Source organism: Haematobia irritans, chromosome 3 (genome assembly GCF_050003625.1).
Source record: "Haematobia irritans isolate KBUSLIRL chromosome 3, ASM5000362v1, whole genome shotgun sequence".
Classification (NCBI taxonomy): domain Eukaryota; kingdom Metazoa; phylum Arthropoda; class Insecta; order Diptera; family Muscidae; genus Haematobia; species Haematobia irritans.
In genome coordinates, this window is record NC_134399.1 from 43,505,236 (window position 1) to 43,510,372 (window position 5,137).

General features: G+C 34.5%; 1 long non-coding RNA gene across 1 annotated transcript; it reads right to left on the reverse strand.

The window, feature by feature from the left end:
• Positions 1–3,120: 3,120 nt before the first annotated feature.
• LOC142228981 (uncharacterized) lies at positions 3,121–3,617 on the reverse strand. The gene is made up of 2 exons (XR_012720293.1): positions 3,398–3,617; positions 3,121–3,330 (listed from the first exon to the last, which is right to left on the reverse strand). It is a non-coding gene; the product is annotated as an uncharacterized LOC142228981 (long non-coding RNA).
• Positions 3,618–5,137: the final 1,520 nt, after the last annotated feature.

A 5,137-nucleotide genomic window follows, 5' to 3' on the forward strand; every position in this document is an offset into this window, starting at 1 on the left:
TCGATGTAGGTCGGATGGTATTGAAAATGGGCCATATCGGTCCACTTTTACGTATAGCCCCCATATAAAGGGACCCTCAGATTTGGCTTGTGGAGCCTCTAACAGAAGCATATTTCATCCGATCCGGCTGAAATTAGGTACATGGTGTTGGTATATGGTCTCTAACAACCATGCAAAAATTGGTCCACATCGGTCCATAATTATATATAGCCCCCATATAAACCGATCCCCAGATTTGGCTTGCGGAGCCTAAAAGAGAAGCAAATTTCATCTGATCCGGCTGAAATTTGGTACATGGTGTTGGTATATGGTCTCTAACAACCATGCAAAATTGGTGCACATCGGTTCATAATTATATATAGCCCCCATATAAACCGATCCCCAGATTTGGCTTGCGAAGTCTCCAAGAGAAGCAAATTTCATCCAAGCCGGTTGTAATTTGGAACATGGTGTTAGTATATGATCTTTAACAACCGTGCCAGAATTGGTCCATATCGGTCCATAATTATATATAGTCCCCATATAAAACGTTCTCCAGATTTGACTTCCGGAGCCTCTTGGAGGAGCAAAATTCATCCGATCCGGTTCAAATAAGGAACGTGGTGTTAGTATATGGTCGCTAACAACCATACCAAAATTGGTCCAATCACACAAAAATTGGTCCATATCGGTTCATAATCATGGTTGCCACTAGAGCCAAAAATAATCTACCAAAATTTTATTTCTATAGAAAATTTTGTCAAAATGTTATTTCTATAGAAAATTTTGTCAAAATTTTATTTTTACCGAATAAAATTTTGTTAAAAATTTATTCGGTTCATAATAAAATTTTCATCATTTTCAAAATTTTATTTCTATAGAAGATTTTGTCAAAATTTTATTTCTATAGAAAATTTTGTTCAAATTTTATTCGGTTCATAATCATGGTTGCCACTCGAGCCAAAAATAATCTACCAAGATTTTATTTCTATAGAAAATTTTGTCAAAAGTTTTTTTCTATAGAAAATTTTGTTAAAATTTTATTTCTGTAGAAATTTTTGTCAAAATTTTCTTTCTATAGAATATTTTGTCAAAATTTTTATTTCTATAGAAAATTTTGTGAAAATTTTATTTCTATAGAAAATTTTGTTAAAATTTTATTTCTGTAGAAAATTTTGTCAAAATTTTATGTCTACTTTGTCAAACAGAATTATATACGTATTGGATCGATCTTTTTTGATTTAATATATACCACGTATGGACTTACATACAATTTAGAAGATGGTGTTAGGAGGTTTGAAGATACCTTGCCATCGGCAAGCGTTACCGCAACTTAAGTAATTCGATTGTGGATGACAGTGTTTAGAAGAAGTTTCTACGCAATCCATGATGGATGGTACATAAGCTTCGGCCTGGCCGAACTTACGGCCGTATATACTTGTTTCGACTCTTTTTATACCCTCCACCATAGGATGGGGGTATATTAACTTTGTCATTCCGTTTGTAACACATCGAAATATTGCTCTAAGACCCCATAAAGTATATATATTCTGGGTCGTATCTAATTATACAATTATTTTTCGAGCTTTATGGACAGATATAGATTAAGGAACATGGTTAATAGAGCCATTGAAAAGAAAACGCCAGATACAAATCTATACACGCCTGGACTGTACATGTTTCGGTTCGGGCGAATGAACCTTTCCACAGCCAAGGCCGTATTCAGGGGGGGGGGGATGAGGGGGATCAAACCCCCCCCCCCCGAAATGAATGAATATTTTTATATAAATAAATATATATTTTTAGCTGCATAGAAAAATCTTATCGAAGATGTTGAAGAAAAGCTGGAGGTTTTATTTTGAAAAACGCTTACCTATAAAACTTGCACAAATCATAGAATACTAGTTGAAAAGCTCGTCAAACGATGGTCGAAAAAAACTGATTGTTTTTGTTCTCGCACCACAAATTTCATTTTTGGAAAATGTCTTTCTGCTTTTTATTTGTGTTTGTTGTTCTTTTTGTGAACATGACTCGCTTTGTTTGGCCATAGCAACAAGAACGAAACAGCCAAACACACATGTGTAAATGAAATGGCGCAAAACCTGCGAAAAGAACCTGACTAATTCAGCGATGGAAGCACTTGGAGAGTGCAATAAAGAGATATTTCCAAACGTGCATATTCTTTTAAAAATTTTGGTCACTTTGCCAGTTACTCAGGGATGGAAAATACAATTTTTAAGGAAGTACAAAAAAGGTATTTTTTGAGCGGAAAGGTACTTTTTACTAAATTTCAACAAAAATTTCACTGGAAAATTATTGTCAAGAGACTAAATTTTAAGGAAAATAAAATTTTGACAAAAGTTTCTATATAAATTAAATTTTGCAAAAATTTTCTATAAAAATAAAAATTTGCAAAAAAATCTGTAGAAAACAAATGTTGCAAATTTGTTTCTATAGAAATAAAATTTTGCAAAAATTTACTATAGAAATAAAATTTTGACAAAATTTTCTATAAAAATAAAATTTTGCAAAAATTCTATACAGAAATAAAATTTTTTACAAAATCGAGATTTTCTTCCCACATGAACATGTCTGTTTTGCCATATTTGTAAAAGACTATTAGCAAATAAGGTTGATAAAGACTTTCTCAAAATATTAAAATATTTTGTCAAAGCTATTGTACCATAAATCTGATATCGACTCAAAAATGTCTACACAAAAGGTACTAAATCATTCGCGGGGGTACTACGGTACTGACCGGGGTGAAAAAGTATTGAAAAAAGTACTATAGTACTGCATTTTCCATCCCTGCAGTTACTACGTACTCATCCGAACTTTCATTTTCAACAATGAAGAGATTAAAGACGTATCTTAGAAATTCGACTACCCTGCCAACATTTTTTGAATTTGGGGGCGCTTCTGAGAATCCCCACTACGTCGAAAACAATCATATACGACATCAAAAACTCGTCGGAAAAGCGCCGTCACTATTGAGAAGTTGTACCACGCTAAGTTACTACGAAAAAGTTTCTCATCAGTGCAATTATTAGGTGTCTATTTAGATCGATTTCGAAGGACGCCAATAAGAACCCCTGCAAACTATCAGAAAAAGTGCATTTTAAGGTATTTTTAGAAGAATCATTGTGGTCAAGTAAAACACGATTGTGTAGATGTTTATTGATTTGATTAAACATTTATAATTTCTTATAAATAAAACATTTTTCGGTTTATCTCATCACATTTAACATAATTTTTTGCATTAATAAAATAATGATGTTGAGTTTTAAGTAGCAAGTTACATATTGCAGAGTCTATCAGCCAGTTTGTTTATTTTCGATGGAGACAGCGTGCCTGGAAAAATATTTGAAAAACGATCGCTTTATTCTATTTGGAAAGTCGAAAATTGTTCACCATATACCTTTCACAATTTTAAGCGTAATATCTATGTCTTCAATACTTTATTTTCGTTTTTATTTAAATAAAATAAAACAAGCTGGTTGCGCTTGGCGTTTCACAAAAAATAAAATGGCTCTTCTAACAGTAGTGATGGCAAAATACTTTCATGTACATTTTGTAATTTTTGATATGCTTCCCCCATCACAGTTCGCGATGGTTGTGGTGACATTTACGAGTCTGTAGTAGCGATGAGGATAAAATGGAACTTTGAAATGCTGGCAGGGTAGCGGGAGTAGACTCAATGGATTGGTTCATCACCGAATAAATGTGCCGACTGAAGAAGTAATTGATTTATTTGCTGCCCAAAAAGCCCGTCGGCTCAATTTAATATTATAAAAATATTGTATACATACCTATGCATAAATAAAATTTTCTACACATGAGATTATATGAATATTTTTTTTAAGTTGAACCCCCCCCGAATTAAAATCCTGGCTACGGCCTTGTCCACAGCCTTTACTATAGATCTGGCTGGGAGAGATAACTCAATTTTGGGCCCTTTATGCTAACTCCTTATGGAGAAAACATTTGGGAAATTTCCTCTTACAAATTGAATCATCTTTTCTCCCACTGTACATCATCTTTTCATATAACTTACAAGTCCCTTAATCTTATTTTTATTTCGTTTTGTTACATAGTAATGCAACAACACGAAATTTATTTTTAGAAAGCTAATTTGTTAGAATTCACCTAAGTGGTGAACAGTCGAACAATGCTTATTGTTTCTACAGTCAACTACAACATATGACAATTAACAGAAACTGGTTTCCAGGATACAACAACAATTCTAACGCGTACATTAGTCGTGTTTTCCTAGTTTTACGACGGGCTCATCGTTGCTTATTATATTACATGTTAGCCTGATACCGAAACAGGCAATTGACGTCCAAATGCATTAAATCTAATTATACAATTATTTTTCGAGCTTTATGGACAGATATAGATTAAGGAACATGGTTAATAGAGCCATTGAAAAGAAAACGCCAGATACAAATATATCGTGATGAAATTCTGAGTCGATCTGAGCATGTCCGTCCGTCTGTTGAAATCACGCTAACTTCCGAACGAAACAATCTATCGACTTGAAACTTGGCACAAGTAGTTGTTATTGATGTAGGTCGGATGGTATTGCAAATGGGCCATATCGGTCCACTTTTACGTATAGCCTCCATATAAACGGACCCCCAAATTTGGCTTGCGAGTGCTCTAAGAGAAGCAAATTTCATCCGATCTGGCTGAAATTTGGTACATGGTGTTAGTATATGGTCTCTAACAACCAGGTAAAAATTGGTCCATATCGGTCCACTTTTACGTTTAGCCCCCATATAAACGGACCCCCAAATTTGGCTTGCGATTGCTCTAAAAGAAGCAAATTTCATCCGATCAGGCTGAAATTTGGTACATGATGTTAGTATATGGTCACTAACAACCGTGCAAAAATTGGTCCATATCGGTCCACCTTTACGTATAGCCCCCATATAAACCGATCCCCAGATTTGGCTTGCGGAGCCTCAAAGAGAAGCAAATTTCATCCGATACGGCTGAAATTTGGTACATGGTATTAGTATATGGTCTCTAACAACCATACAAAAATTGGTCCATATCGGTCCATAATTATATATAGCCCCCATATAAACCGATCCCCAGATTTGAACTCCGGAGCCTCGTAGAGGAGCAAAATTCATCCGATCCGGTTGAAATT